Below are 16,800 nucleotides of genomic sequence, written 5' to 3' on the forward strand. Positions count from 1 at the left end.
AGAGTCTTCCTGCTAGTTGGTGAAAACTAGGGCAGTACATTATAATTCATTATTTCTTATTCCGTCAAATACATTTACCTTAGCACTGTGCCAGGGCATTACAGATAGGACAGAGTTCCTGACTCGAAGAAGTGACAGGTAAGAGACACATGTGAACATTCAGTAGACATAATAGTTATTGATATCATATACTGAATGCTGTGGAGTGTGGGTGAGGGCTGGCTAGCTCCACCTGGGGAATTGGGGAAGGTTTTCTATAGGAGGAGGACAACAGAGTCCCCAGGAACTGTGGAGGCTTCCAGGTGGAGAAACCAGGGAAGGGGAGAGTCAGGAACATTTTTATAGCTCTTTTTTTTTTAGTTGTAGATGGACACAATCTTTATTTTTATGTGGTGCTAAGGATCGAACCCAGTGTCTCAGGCATGCAAGGCAAGCGCTCTACCACTGAGCTACTACCCCAGCCCTTTAGGAACCTTTTTGATGGCATTTGAGTACTAGGATTTTTGGCAGAGTGGTTGGTAGAAGAGCACAGATAGCGTTTAAAGTCAACTTTGAGTCACTCTGAAATTACAGACATTCAAGGAGAAAGATCTGGAAACCCTCCAGCAAGTTATTTGACCTTCTGGTCTTTCAGTAACCATTTGGTGTCACACTAATAAATGGCAGTTCTCTGTAAAATTGTGCCATGCAGGAAGTTACAGAATCATTTTTAAATTAAAAAAAATAAAAGTTCTCGTGGCTTAGCCTACAAACTATGGGACTCACTTTTTATTTTCATAAGTGACTTTTTACTAGTGAGTTTCCCCTGTGTTGTGGATTCTTCATTCACATCCCATCTTCTAAAATGGCTTATTAAGGGTAAATAAAACTTCAGCTTCTGAACACGATAGTTAATGAGTTGAAAACTTTTTGTAATTATTTTTCTTGTTGCCTTGACAATTGCTTTTTTTTTTTTTTTTTTAAGCTTTTGGTGTTTTTCAACAATATGAGCTACTTCCTTTGGTTTAGCTGAGACCTCTGTGTAGAGATTTGTATCTTATTCAGAGAGTCTCTAATGTAAGTGTTTATGAGGCATGAATTTTTTTATTTTTCAGAATCTTAATAGGTTGAATGAGATAAAAAAAATATCACATAACTGTTAGCTTGCCTGACTCATCAAAGAAAAAATATTGATGAGTTTCTATGTCTGATGTCAAACATTGTTAAAAGAATTTGGATTTATTTTCATAAAATGTCATGAAATATTTTAATGTTTGGCTTTTTAATGTCCCTGACAAAATCTATTTAAAAATTGTTTGCAGATATCAGAAATGCACATCCTTCCTCCTGATCTCCTTTGCTCACATGGCTGTGGCCTCCTGGCTGGTTCTCATCCTTGCCAACCTGTTCCCATCTCAGGGCCTTTATCATTTTCTCTGTTTAGAACCTGTCCCAGATCATTGCATTGCTCCAACCCTTGTTCAGTTAGTTCTCTGGTTAAATGCTGTCACCACAAAGGGGACTTTTTGAACCTCTCTGTCCGAAACAGTATCCTTACCCATCTTTCTCTGGTTAGTCAAGCAGTAGGAAGATCCATTTCTGGCAAAACAGTCCAGACATACTGTACAAAGCCCCTCAATCCATAGCCCTACCCACAGCAAGAGCTTCCAGTTAAATTTTAATGCCTCACCCTTAACTATGAACCCACAGCCAAAGATCACCAGCTACTTGAAGAGATCCTGTATTACAAAATACAAAGAACAAGACTGATAAGAAATAAAGAACATGAAAGAAACAGGAACAATAATGAAGGAGGAATAATAAACAAAAAACAAAAGACAAGGCAGAGGAAATCATCATAGAAATGATACAAGAAATTTAGCAGAGGCATAGCATGTAGTCCCAGGTCAACAACTGTGGAATAGGCAATGCAAATGCAGAAGAGAAAAACTACTTACCTTAGAAGCAGCAATATACTAATATGATATTATTATATAATAAAAAGTATTCTTAGGCTATTTAGCAGTGATCAATATTTATATGTTTACAATAATATAAACACTACATATTGTTTTAATAAAAAAAATTGACCTCACCATATTTAGAAAATGGGGAAGGAAGCCTTTGTATCTGCACATATGTGTGTATCTGAGGCCTAAATTCTTTTTTTTTTTGGTACCGGGGATTGAACCCAGGGGTGCTTAACCACTGAGCCATGTCTCCAGCCCTTTTTAGTTTTTATTTTGGGACTTACTAAATTGCTTAGGCCTTGCTAAGTTGATGAGGCTGGCTTTGAACTAGAGATTCTCCTGCCTCAGCCTCTTGAATTGCTGAGATTACAGGTGTGCACCACTACATCCAGCTTGAGGCCTAAATTCTTACCTACCATAATAGGATACCAATATATACTATCTAAAAGTGATGCATTATTGTAGGTAAACATATTAATCAAATACATAATGATTTTAAAAACTAGAATGGCAAGTTTCTGTAGTAGACTATGAGGAATGGGGGAGAAGATGATAGAAGGGAGAAAGGAACTATTGTTTTTCACCTTTAGCCTCATGTGATTTTTAAAATCTATGAGCATATATTACATTGATAGAACTAAAAGTTAGTTATTAATCAACATATAAGTTTGTTTTTTTAATACATTTATTTTGTTTATTTATTTTTATGTGGTGCTGAGGGTTGAACCCAGGACCTTGCACATGCTAGGTGAGCGCTCAACCGCTGAGCCACAACCCCAGTCCCAACATATAAGTTTTAAGCAGCTCTTCTTGTGAGTACATCATTGATACAGTTTGATGTACGTTTGATTAATAGGAAATTCTGTCCAGCATGTGGCTGGATGAACTTGCCTGGCAGACTAATTTATTTAACCAAATCCATTTTCACTTGCATACAGAATAATTAACTCAGACTCACCTTGTTGGAAGTCATGCTAAGGATATTTATCATTTCCTTCTCCACCATGGAGACAGATTGGGCTATGGTCAGTGGAGGCTATAAGCTTATTAAAAAATGGAATAGATGTGTGTGATATTAAATGGAGCTTTTTAATTACTTTTGATATAATGGTGTACCTTTGCCATGTACTTACTCTTTAGCAAATATTTACCTTCCCAAACTGGCATATTTACAATTTATAACTTGCCATGTCAAAGGAAGCATTTTATCTTTCGTCCACCCTCCAGAAGGATCTCTGTTCAAAATTATCTTTTAAAAATAGCTGACAAATTCTCTTTTGTGGGGAACATTCAACATTTCCATCCTGTGGTTTGGAACTTACTCTTCTCTGTCCTCAGAGCCATAGTATACACTTACTGATATGTTTATTTGGGGTATGGTTTAATGTTTTTATTTGGATATCTGAGTCATAGAAGGAGGAATGAATAGATGGATGAATGGATGAATAGATGGATGATGAATGGAGATTGGTAGATGAATGGATGGATGGATAGATGGATGGATTATTAGACAGGCAAGACCAAATGTATGTAAATACAGCTTCAGATAACAGAGAATATGTTGCAAGTGTTAGTCTTAAGGTTTTCAGTTCATAAAAATCTATATAATGGTCAGCTTTCCAAGCAAAGGCTAAATAATGATCATTCTATTGAAAACCCAAGAGTTACTGCTGAAGGAAGAATCAGTAATATGCTCTCTTAGAAAGTTTTAAAATAACTAATGGGTATTTTTTATTTGTACCATGAAACCGATGTGAGGATCTAGAATTGGAAATGGATATCAAAGTCTAGGTATGGATGTCTTCAGTAACTGTGTGGTGGAAGAATGATTTTTGGATTCCCCTCCCTCTTCCCACAATACTTGAAACCACTTTCTAGACCACAGGTAAAAAAGCCACATAAATTAATATCTTTTGAATTTAGGAGATAAGAAACTGTGAGATTTAATTCCTAGAAGTACTATTAGAATTAATGAATACAGTAAATTACAAGTTGCTATTTATAAGCTGGGCATGGTGGCACACACCTGTAATCCTGATGACTCAGGAAGCTGAGCCAGGTGGATCACAAGTATTGCCAGTCTGGGGAACTTATCAAGACCCTATCTTAAAATAAAAAATAAAAAGGGCTGGAGATGTAGCTTAGTAGTAAAATGCTTGAATAGCATGCACAAAGCCTTGTGTTTTATTTGCAGTAAAACACACACACACACTTTTTTTTTTTAAGTGGGGCAGACAAATTTTATTCAGTACCATTCTAATGAGGAAATTTATATGACAAGGAATGGAAATTTCCTACCTATGAGTTTATCTGTGTGCTGTATTATTGTTCTTTTATATGCTTAATCTCTGGGGACATGCTTTTTGGGTTTGCATACTGGCTCTGCCACTTACTAGTTGTGTGTCTTTGAACAGTTTCTTAATCTCTGTGCTTTGGTTTAGTCATATGTGAATCTCTCAGCCCACTCAATGCCTATTCCAGTTCCCTTCTAGCATGATTTCTTGTTTTACAGAGGATGTGAACTTTCCATTTCCAGAATCTCCAATAGCTAGTGTTCTGGTTATAAGTCAAGATCTGCTAATCAGGGGCTGAGGTTTTGGCTCAGTGGAAGAGCGCTCACCTAGCATGTCTGAGACCCTGGGTTCAATCCTCAGAACCACATAATGATAAATAAAGGTATTGTCCATCTACAACTAAAAAATATTTTTTAAAAATCTGCTAATCAAATGCATTCCCACAAACCTTTGAATTCAGACCTAGATTATGTGGGAATAGAGATATGTGGCATGGAGCCTTCATTTTTAGCTGGTAGCAGAAAAAACAACATGGTTCTAGAACTAGCTGCTGTATTGACAGTTCCCTGATTCAGCAGACAATTTCCTGATGGGGAAGTTTTCTACCCCCTTCTATTTTTTATCAGTTCCTTTTAGTTATACACAACATTAGGGTTCATTTTGACATAATTATAAAAGCATGGAATATAATTTGCTCTAATTCAGTCCCAAATACTTCCTCTCCCTACTCCCTTTTCTCCCCCTGCTCCTGTCCCCTCTATTGATATTTTGGCTCTTACAGTTTTGTTTTGTTTTGTTTTTACTTAGTGTCTTGTGGATATACATATATACATATATGTACATAGGAAAGTTAGGTCAGATTAATTCTTCTGTTCTTCCTTTATCCTGTCTCTCCTCCCTCCCACTCAATCCCCTCTGTCTATTCTACTGATATTTCTCTGACTGGGAAGCTTTGGTTGTAACAGCAACTGTCATAGTTTGGAACAGCATCTGTAGCAGCAGCTTCCTAATCCTTTAAGTTCCTGATAGTGATGGAGGCAGCATTCCCTTTGGCTATCCAGTTCTGCTGAATGTTTTGAGCAATGTTTTCTACAAGCTTATCCTATAGGCTATTTCTGCAACTCTCCCAACAGTAAAATCAATCGTATTACATTTCTTTTTTTTTTTATATCTTTATTTTATTTATTTATTTTTATGTGGTGCTGAGGATTGAACCCAGCTCCTTATGCCTCGCAAGTGCTCTTCCACTGAGCCACAACCCCAGGCCCATTACATTTCTTAATATATTGTCTTTCTGCTTACAGTAGCTAATAGTGATTTAAGTTGGTTATAACCAAAAGCCCAGAACGGTTAAGTTGGTTGTAACCAAAAGCCCAGAACGGTTAACTTACCTCATAGGGCTTTTGAGATTTTTATTAGTCAGCTTGGTGTTACTGTAATGAAAACCTGAGACAATTAACTTACAAAAAGAAACTATTTGTTTTAGCTTATGGTTCTGGAGGTTCCAGTATAATATTGGGTGGCCACATTGCTTTGGGCCTCTGACCACAGCAACATTTCATGATGGCAGCAGTGGAGGACCAAACCATTTACATCTTGAGCCAGGAAGCTGAGAAACACTGGAGACCAGGGTCCCACAGTTTCTTTCAAGCTCTTGTCCCCCATAACCTAAGGACCTCCCACTAGGCCCCACCTCCCAAGGTATCACTACCCCCAGTAACACCACCCTGAGAACCAACACTTTCAAGACATTTGAAGAACACTAATCCAAACTACACCAAGATTTAATAAGGCAAAACATTTAAAGTGCTTAGAACATTATCCTGGTTGCCCCAGTTCAGTTACTAACTGAGCATTGGAAACATCTGGAAATCTTTTTGAAAATTTCATTTCTGTGTTATCTCCAAGACTTACTGAAGACATGTAATATATGTGTTTGTAGTTATATTTTTAATTGAGGTATAATGTACATAAAGTACACAAATGTGTGTTATACTTTGGTGAATTTTTACATTTGTATCTACCCATGTGACCACTACTCAGATCAAGATGCAGAAAAACAGAATGTGCATGAAAGATGGCTTCTGAGGGTTCCTTTTAGGAGCTAAAGTAATGCACTTGAAGTTTTGCCACTTAGAGGTTAAAAAAAATTTAGTCATTCAGAATGACCAATGTAACTAGGCCATTTTAAAATTTTTTTCTTCTTCATAGTTCCCTTCAAGATTTTATTCCTTTTTAGATTTATGCATTTATATGTGAAATGAAATCAATTTAAGGATGGTATTAGGTAACAGAACATTCTAAAATGTCAGTAAGGTAGTAAATGTTACCAGCAATAACTTCATGATGCTTTGTCCCTGATTATTTTCTTGTCTTCCCCCCACCCCCTGTGGTGATGGGATTGAACCCAGGGACCTGTGCATGCAGGGCGAGCAGTCTACCAACTGATCTGTATCCCCAGCCTTGTCCCTATTTATTTTCTGATGATTAGTTTATTGGTTAAAACGAAGCTTCTTCAAACTAAGCTGTATAACTTCTTTTGCATGATCTCTTCAAAGAGAGTGAATATCATGAGAGGGTAAGTATAATTATTTCCCCTTTTTTCCAGAAGAGTGTTTGGAACAGATATTTTGGTCTGAGGGCCAAAGGCTGAGTATTGAAGTGCAGAGCAGTAGGTATCAGCTGAGTCAGAAAGATAAAGTTAGTAGTTACTTCAAAAGCAAATGAAAACAGTTGATTACAGAGAGAGAAAATATCATCTGCAAAACATCAAGAACATTTTTTTTTTTATAAAATCAACTTTTAACAACTTTGAATTATTTTACATAATTGACTTTTGGAATGAAACTTTTAGAGCAAAATGTAGAATGGACATGAATTATACTTTAAGATGATCACATATGATTTGGAATCAAAGTCTAGGTTGGAATACTCTTTCAAAGATAGCAGGAGCACGTTGGTAAATTAAGCAGACTTGTACCCACTTAATTAATAGTCCTTCACAATTCCACATGGCTCTTTCCTCTGCCTTCAGGCAAAATCTCCATAAATTGATATAAGTGATACGAATTTTGAACATGTTAATCTCTTAGTGAGCCAAGGGCAATCTGACTCTGACATTTATGATTTTATTGACGGCCACTTCTGAATCTGATATCTTAATTTCCTCACCATTTCCTGCTTGGCCTTAGGTTAGTAATTATTTCCATAGTACTTTGAAGGCATTATTCCATTGCTGTCTGCTTGCAATGCTGCTATGGAGATGTCTCATCCAACTTAATTGTTATTCATTTTTGGGTAATTCCTCCTTTCATTGTTGTAGAATTTTACCTTTGCCTTTAATAATATTTTGTTTTATCTAGTGCCTAGCTATAGATTTTCTTTTATCCTGCTTGCAAAACATTGAGATTGCTAAATCTGAGAATTTATGCTTTTCATTGTTCTGGAAAATTCCCATCCATTAACTCATTGTGCACTGCCCCCCATATTCTGTTTCTGAAATTTCAATTAGATGCATATTAGACTATCTCACTTTGACTAACATACTACTTATTTTTTCCTCCATCACCTTGTGTCTATGCTAAATTCTAAGTAATATCTTTAATTTCTGATTTCTTTCTTTTTTTAAGAATTTTTTAATATTTATTTTTTAGTTTTTGGCGGACACAACATCTTTGTTTTTTTTTTTTTTGTATGTGGTGCTGAGGATCAAACCCGGGCCGCACGCTTGCCAGGCGAGTGCACTACTGCTTGAGCCACATCCCCAGCCCTTAATTTCTGATTTCTATTTTTAATTTCTTCTTCCAACTATGTCGAGGCTTCTGTTTTACCCATTTGTGTACATATCTAGTACTGTAATTTTTCACTTTTTCTATAAATTGCATTTTAATTGTTCTTTTTGTTTCTTTTTCTCATATACTTCTTCATTTTTTTGTAGTTTCTTATTCCTTACTCAGACTTTCAATTCTCTATTTAATTTCTTTAATATATAAAGTTTCTATGGGTCTCATCCTGGTGTTGGCTCTTTTTGCTTACTCCCTCTCAATAAAGTTTTTTTTAACAGTGTAGATTTTGTGAGTATTGGTTTTATTGTGAGCTCATGATCAGTGGAACTTTTGTTTGTAGGGTTTTTGAGCTGTAGGTTGGGAGCACATTCTTCTAAGATTAAAATTTGCTCTCAGGAGACATATGAGGGCACATCAATCTGAAATCATGTTAAAATAAATACCTGGCTTGGAGGTTTTTAGACCACAATTCAGTCCACAAACGTGAGTTCTGCCTTGTGGTTAAATCTCAGGGGAGGTGTTTCTTTTTTTCTCTCTCTCCACCCAGATCAAGGTCAAGACAAGTTTTCTTACTGTGACCTTTTGCAAGATCTGTTTTTTCTAGTTCACCTTTTCTTTGAAGGTGTAACTTCAGGGTTCTTGGCTTTATGTATCAATCTCTTTTAAGCACCCTATCTTGCCATGCCTCTAGACTTCGCATGTTCTGAATCCCGTGAATCTGTTGAAGTTGACATGTTAGGTCTGAGTAACCTCTTGGAAATCCCACTTTCATTTTGCTTCTTAATGGTCTCTAAGGACTGTCTTTACTTTATTGCCTGTTCAGTCATGTATCTTTAAGGACATTTCTTTTCTTTTCTTTCTTTCTTTTTGTACAGGAATTGAATCCAGGAGCGCTTATCCACCGAGTCACATCCCCAGCCCTTTTTTAATATTAATTTTGAAACAGGGTTTCACCAAGTTTCATAGGGTCTTGCTAAGTTGCTGAGGCTGAACTTGAACTTGTGATCCTCCTGTCTTAGCCTTCTGAGCCACCAGGATTATAGGCATGAGCCACTGCATCTGGCTTGAAAGACTTTTAAACATATTTTATCTAATACTTTTAGATGTTCAATAAAGTAGAGATTTTTATAATATCCACCATATTTGTAAAAAATTTATAACATCTCTAAAATCTTGCTAGAGTGTCCTTTTCAAATGTAGAAATTCAAATCTATATTTGAAATCCTCATTAGAAATGTTTCAACACATGGGACTGGGGATGTGGTAACGCGCTCACCTGGCATGCGCGGGGTGCTGGGTTCGATCCTCAGCACCACATAAAAATAAAATAAAGATGTTGTGTCTACCGAAAACTAAAAAATAAATACTAAAAAAATTCTCTTTCTCTCTCTCTTTAAAAAAAAAAAGAAAGAAATGTTTCAACACAATTACATCCTAAACTCATCCTGGCTGATAGTTCCAGTTGTTTAGTCAACCTCCGTTTGTACTTCTCTGCTCTCTATAATGAGTTTCTGCATAGGTTGTTTTATAGAAGTTTTAAATTTGTTTGGGGCTCCCCCCAATCCCAATTTCTCTAAATTTTTCATGTTATCTGCAGTTATATGCTTCAGAAGACAAGGCTCAAAGACTTACTCGCCTCAGATTTAAGAATAAATGGGGGTAGGGGTTTAGAATTGACTCCATAACTATTCTGTATTTCCCAGTCTCATCTTGCCTTTTTATATGTTTAACTTCACTGCATTTCTGACTCAGTCTGCAATCATTCTGTGAACCCTAGATCTTTCCTGCCTAATTGCACAATCTTTTTTGTTTTGTTTTTTAATATAGCCTATTCTCCTTCTTTGGTGTATTTATTAACTCAGACTTTTCCCTGAAGCTCTTTACCTGATTTATAGTTGCCCTCAACTTACAAAAACTGCTACCACCATCAAGCTCTGGAGGTTGAATCATTTTAGTCCCACCCACACTCTGGTGCTAGTCCCCCTTGGGAGGATGTCTTTGGGGACAGCTGGAGGGCCCCACCAGCCTGGGCTTCAATATTTGACACTCCCACACATTGAGGCACCTGCTGTTTCTACCCACACTGAGATCATGTTTGCTTTGTAGTGGGTGCACTTGGGACCTCTCTGTAGTTACAGTCCCACTGCTGTGAGATGGGTGGTGTTCATGGTGATTCATCTCTTCATTTGTGTTAGCAGGGTGGGGTTGTAGCTATTGATAAAGATGATGTTCCTTCCAGTCATACTAACTGTTTGTCCATCTGGACCTTCCTTATGATATGCATCTATCACTGTGTAGTAGAAATACAAAAGCGTTTACAATTTATTTTCTTAAATCCCAGATGTTAAATGACAAGCGCTTTAATACCTAGATATAACAACTCTGCTATGGGTACTGCTCTTGTTACTATGGTTACTATGATTACAAAAATATTTTTTTAATTATTGAGTGTTTACTATGGGTTAAGCTTTATGTTAATAAATCATTTAATTTTTTCAATAGTCCTATGAGATAAGAGCTATTAGTATAGAAATTATATAGAGGAGGACATGAGATTAAGCGATGTTAAGTTACTTGCCCGGGGGCTGGGGTTGTGGCTCAAGCGGTAGCGCGCTCGCCTGGCATGCGTACGGCCCAGGTTCGATCCTCAGCACCACATACAAAGATGTTGTGTCCACCAAAAACTAAAAACAAAAATAAATATTAAAAAAAATTCTCTCTCTCTTAAAAAAAAAAAAAAGTTACTTGCCCAGGTCACATAGCTCAATCTTCTGAATCCAAAATCATTATTTTCAAACATTCAGAGGAAACTTCCAGAAGGAGCAAAGACATTTCCTAACAGGCTGTGAGCAGTGTTAGCATTTTACAAATAAGAACTGGCCCCTAGGGTGGTGATTTTGGAGGGGAGCCCTGAGCCATATAAGTACATTCTGGTAGGTGGAGGTTTTGTTTATTTTTCTTTTTGTTTGCAGTGCTGGAAGTCACTCTACCCCTGAGCTATATCCCCAGTCCTTGGTATGTTTGTTTACAATTTAGTCTGTGATTTCTTAGATCAACATGGAGATCCATTGCAAAAATCTGCAAAATCCTGCTAGCAAAAATCTCACAAAAACCCCGCTACAGGTAGAAATGTCAGACTTCCCTGTCTATCTATTCCCAAGAGAATATATGTATTCTCAGATATAGTAGATGTCAACACTGGGATTGTCTGTGTTGATTTGGAATTTTGTTCAGTTTTTCTTTAGGCTTTAAAATTGCCAAATATTGACTTGTTGATTTGGGCAGATTGTGGGAGGCCCCCATTCCTCTTCAATAAAGGATCACGTTTCTGCTTCCTCAGAAAACAGGAATGATCTTCTTGCTAAATTTTATGTATCCATCAATGTACTTGAAGCATCATTTTTAAAAATCTTATATTTTTCTTACAGTTAAGGTTAAATTTTCAAGCTTCATCTTAGTTGGCTGCTCACATTTAACTTAATTCTGCTACAGTAAACAGTCATAATCAAAATAGCAGTGTTGCCATAGCAACCAAGATCCAAATCACTGGCTTTTCCTTTCTGCTCACAAGGGCTCCTTACTCTTCTAGGCCAGGATATTAAATGAATCTGCAGAAACCTCCTATGTGAAATGAAAGTTTAAAAACCATTTGAGGGAAAATATTTTTAAATTATTGTTTTAAGTGTTTCGATGATGTTCTGAACTCCAAAGGACTCCTAGAGGAAATTGTCTCTTTTCTCCTTGTTTGACAGCCTCCCTCATTGTCTCCTCTTAGGACATGAAATATAGAAGCACCCAAGAATTATTCTTCAGCATAAGGCAGGGTCTGGGGATTGTAATTCTTTGTCTCAGCTCTAGCTATAAGGTTCTAGTTCAGAAGAGTTGAACCAGATAATTCCCAATGCCTTTTCTAGATATAAAGAGGTCAAATTCTGATTCTTTAGGGTTGGGGGCGGAGCTCAGTAACAGAGTATGTGCTTTGTATGTGCAAGGCCCTGGATTCAATCATGTGCACCACAAAAATAAATGTAGACATACATACATACATAAATTCTGATCCTGTAACTTTATGACAAAATGTAAAACCAAGTAAATCAAGTTTCAGGCTAAGCTTCAATCTCATAACAAAGAAGAGAATTGTTAAAACATTTTTATGATCCAAGCCAGTAAGTCCTAAACTTTAATTAACTGAATCATCAATGTGAAAGGGTAAAGTTTCTAAGCTGCTTCTAAACTGCAAAGCCTGAGTTAAAATGTAAAAGACCGGGCATTGTAATTTTAACTCATGCAAGGCCTGAGTTAAAAAGTGAAGGACCAGGAATTGTTAAGTTCCTCTGCTACATCCAGAACCTGAAATTCCTGAGGCAGTTAAGACAAGGCCCTACTGGCCATTTAGTTGATTAATAGCCTAGGGCTCTGTGCAGCTTGTCACGTAGGCATACAGGGCCCGAACCAATCAGTTTGAATGTAACCCCCTCCTTAGGAATGACCTATCACTCCAGCCTGCCCTGTTCCTGCCAATGTATGTACTAATAAAGTCTAAAAATTGTTGTTTGACTTTCCGCGGTGTATGGTGATTTGTTAAAGGAGACTGTGATGTATGTAAAGTCCCCGCCCTCCCCCAAAAAAGTGTACTTAAGCATTGTTGAACACCGGCTCTGGGCTCTGGGCTGCTCTCCCTTCTCGAGTGGGCACGGATCCCCAGCATGCTGGAATCTCAATAAACCCCCTCCTGCTTATTGCATAAAGTCAGTCTCTTGGTGGTCTCTTCCTCCGGTGATAGCTGGGCCCTTACAAATGGAGGCCCTGTCACTCCACTGCCTGGCCCACTACTGCCAACATGTAAACCTGCCATGGGTTCTTATGATGACAAATGATAACCATATGAAGTTTCCATGAATTAGAGAAATTAATGAGCAGATAGAGTTTTTTATGTTTTAATTGCCCATCCCTTCATCCAGTAAGTCTGGAAACTTGATCCTTGTCTCAGTTTTCTTGTCTGAAAAATCAGACCTTGTTGAGCCAGATATTTTCCCAGCCTTGGATCCACTTGGTACATGACTTTTTTATTAAATGGAGCTGAAACACAATATCCTCATCTTTTGGTGGTAATAAGCTGACACTGTGTATTGCTTGAGATTTGTCATTAAAACAAAAACTAGTATTTTCTCAGAAGTCTTTATTTCTCACATTCTTTTTATCCACTTTCTTGTAAGAGACTGGAGTAATCTATTTATGAGATTAATCAAATAAAAATTAGACAAAAAAATGTCTTCTTAATAATTCATTTTGTATGCTATTAGAAAGAGGATATAAAAAGAGAGGGAACAACAAAAAAAACAATATAAAATGGTTAAAAAAATATGAATAAACAGTTCACACAATAGGAAATTGAAAGGGCCCATAGTGTGGCAAAAGCAGCTCAACCATAGTAATAATCAGGAAAATGCAAACCAAATAAGGTGATACAATTTGAAATGTCTGACAATATCAGGGTTTGGCAAAGATGTTGAGAAACAGGAAAACCCAGACACTGCTGGTGGGAGTGTAATTGCTACAACCACTTTGGAGAGCAGTTTGGCAGGGTCTAGTAAGACTGAAATGCATATTCCCCTTGACTCAGTAATTCCATTTCTGGATGTATTTCCAGAGAAAGTCTTGCAAGTTTACCCAAGGAAGTATGTGTCAGGAATTAGCATAAACTAGATACATCAGTCAACCAATAAGGAATCTCCACACTTAATGGCTCGCTGGCGTTACTTCACAAACCACTCCCTCTGGCAAAATGCCAGGTGCCATCCTGACTTGTTTACAGACTCTAACAAGTTTACCCAAGGAAGTATGTGTCAGAAAACTCACTGAGTTTGTGATTATGAAAAATCAGAATCAACCTATGTATCCATCAGAAAGAGAATGGATGAAAAATAATAGTATGTTTCTATATTAGAATAACATAAACCAGATTCATATCTGTCAACAATGGCTAGAAACAAAAAATTACAAAGTTGGAAGTAAAAGTTTGTGTATCAAAAGCAGGATGCAAAACTTTGCATATGGAAAGTAAAAAGCTTTAAAGTAAGATGCAAAACTTTTTATATTGAAAGTAAATTTAAAATAAGCACCATACATAAAGCAGTTCTGTATGGCTGATAGAGAGATAGATAAAAATGGACTGGAAGGAAACATTCATATCTGTGAGAGAGCAATCAACTTTAATTGAAATACTTAATGAGAAAAAGGTTTGAAGCAAATGTGACATTATGTAAATTGTCCATTTGGGGAAGTGTGAGCTTGTTAGTTCTCCATAATTTTTAGAACATTTTAATTTCTTACTGGGGAACAATATTGACCAAATTATATTGTTATATTATGTGAATATACAAATATGTAACAATGAATCCTACCATTGTGTATGATTATAATGTGCCAGCAAAAATATGGGAAAGAAAAACATCTTAATTTCTTAAGAAAATATAAAATTTGCAAAAATAAAATAACTTATTACTCAGACCATTGACATCACTAAATGGCCCTGGCACCTGATTTGAAGGGTCTTTACTTGCCCACATGTGTCTCTGGTTTTTTCCAGCATTCATTTTATTCCTCAACAGTGTCCTCTGAGAGGACCCTATCCTCTGTGCATTGCATCTGTTTGTCATTAGGATGAAGGGTAACAGCATATGCCATTTCCCTCTGGGTGATTCATCCACTTTTAGCTTTCAGATGTAAACAAGTACAGACAGAGACTGGCTTCAAAAGCACCTGACAAAAGCATCCATCCTTTTGAAGTGTTAATTTGGATTAAATTATCTTGATATCCACACACCCTCTCTTTGTGAGTATGTGGTTTTTGTCCTTTAAAGGAAGAGTTGCAAATTCTAAAAGGTGTAAACTGTGCTTGGTAGGGTTGCTATCACGGAAAAGCAAGCTTAAATTTATTGATGTTTGGATCATTAATTTTATTATTAGTAAGAAAGGATATAAGGTGCCTTAGAGTGCCAATGCTGCTATTTTTGCACTGCAGAGAGTGGCAGGGTGGGGGGGGGCAGATAAAACGAGAAAGAAGAAACCTTTGAGGGACAGATGGGTAGAGTGAATGGGTCCTTCACTTACTGGCAGTAACCAGGTTCTCGGACAGCAAGGGAATAGAAGAAATACCAGTTATGAAAACAAATACCACATTTAAAAACATAAAATTCATAATATATTTTATGAAAAGAGGAAAAAGAAAAGGAAGATTGTGTTGGAGTAGTAGAACAAACCCAAGATCTATCAGAAAGTAAAATCTGTACACGTTATATATTTACACGTGGACTGGGATTATTCCAGCTTCAATCTCAGCCGCCTGCCCCATCCCATGACATAGGATATGGGGTAAGAATGTGCCACTGTTAACCCAGCTGTATCTGCCCATCAATGTGTCATGATGCTTGTACATACGTTATGAATAATGTAATCTGGGACCCTTCCCAGAGTGAAAGAGGGCACCATTAATAACTAATTGAGACAATAGGCATCCTGGATAAACCTCCCAGAAGCCCTAGAGAGTACTGGTTACCTTAATAATAGCATGCTTTTACAGTAGGGAATGCCTGAAGCTGGCTGGTTATCAAAAGTGCTTGCCTGGCCTCTCTGCCTGGCACATGAATCTCTAGAGCCTAACCTGGCCTCTGCTGTCTTGTAAGAATTCTCTGCCCTCATCAGACCATGCATATGAGGCTCTTGGACATCTTTCTCTCTACACCTTGCTTCTGGCCTTCCCCCAACTGGCATGGCTTTCCTTCCTCTGAAAATGACTCATCTTTCCATCCCAGTATTACCTGTTCATCCTGGACATTAGCAGCCATCACTGGGCCAAACTCTGTGCCTCCAGTAGTAGATGGTCTGTAATTATTGAGTCTGAAAGACAGAGACATCTGGGCCACTTTAGAAAGCTGGGCCTCATTTCCTTGTAGGAGTGTTCTGCAGGGGCAGCTAGCAGAGGAGGACAACACAGCACTGACCACCTGGGTGTGGACATCTCATGCTTCCCTAGCAGATAAGACAACACATTTGCTATGGTTTGAATGGTTTTTGAGTTTGTCCTCCAAGGGTTTGTGTGTTGAGATTCAGTTTCCTTTGTGGGTTAAAAGGGTAGAATCTAAATCCATCTATGGTGTTTAGAGGTGAGGCCTTTAAGAGGTGATTAGGATTAGGCAAGGTCATCAGGGAGGAGCCCCCATGATTGAATACTGATGGCTTTATGAGAAGAGGGAGAGAGAACAGAAGAGGGTCACACACATGAGAGATGTTCACTGGCTATTCTTGGCTCTTTCTATGTGATTCCCTGAACCAACTTAGACCTCTGCCAGCAAGAAGGCCATCATCTGATGTGAGCCCTTTTAACTCCAGAACTGTGAGGTAAATAAACCTATTTATAAAGTTATATAGCCTCAGGTATTTCATTATACTAAGGTAAAACAGACTAATACAATGATATTGCAAATCTTTATCCAGGCTGCCTTAGAATGTCACCTGATCTCCAAGAGCATCAACAGAAGCCTTCAGGAAAGATAACTATGGAGCCAACTTCTTCTTAAATCACAACTGTAAAGAATGGGTAGACCAACCAATATCCAACAGAAATGTAATCTGATGTCATTTAAAAATTTCTAGGGCTAGGGATATAGCTCAGTTGGTAGAGTGCTTGCCTGGCATGCCCAGGACCCTGGGTTCGATCCCCCACACCACACACACACACAAAAAAAAAAAAAAAAAAAAAAAAAAAAAAAA

At 37.5% G+C, this 16,800-nt stretch overlaps 1 protein-coding gene across 4 annotated transcripts in view; it reads left to right on the forward strand.

Annotated features, from left to right (window-relative positions):
• Shld1 (shieldin complex subunit 1) overlaps window positions 1-16,800 on the forward strand; it is a 90,757-nt gene that overhangs the window by 62,469 nt on the left and 11,488 nt on the right. The window contains exon 3 of one of the 4 annotated variants that reach the window (XR_007350512.1): window positions 14,745-14,863. The exons of the other annotated variants lie outside the window; for them this stretch is intronic. The gene's annotated coding sequence lies outside the window, so the exon portion shown is untranslated. The remainder of the gene's footprint in view (window positions 1-14,744; window positions 14,864-16,800) is intronic. 4 annotated transcript variants of the gene reach the window in all.

The sequence above is a fragment of the Marmota marmota genome, unplaced genomic scaffold (genome assembly GCF_001458135.2).
Source record: "Marmota marmota marmota unplaced genomic scaffold, marMar, whole genome shotgun sequence".
Taxonomy (NCBI): domain Eukaryota; kingdom Metazoa; phylum Chordata; class Mammalia; order Rodentia; family Sciuridae; genus Marmota; species Marmota marmota.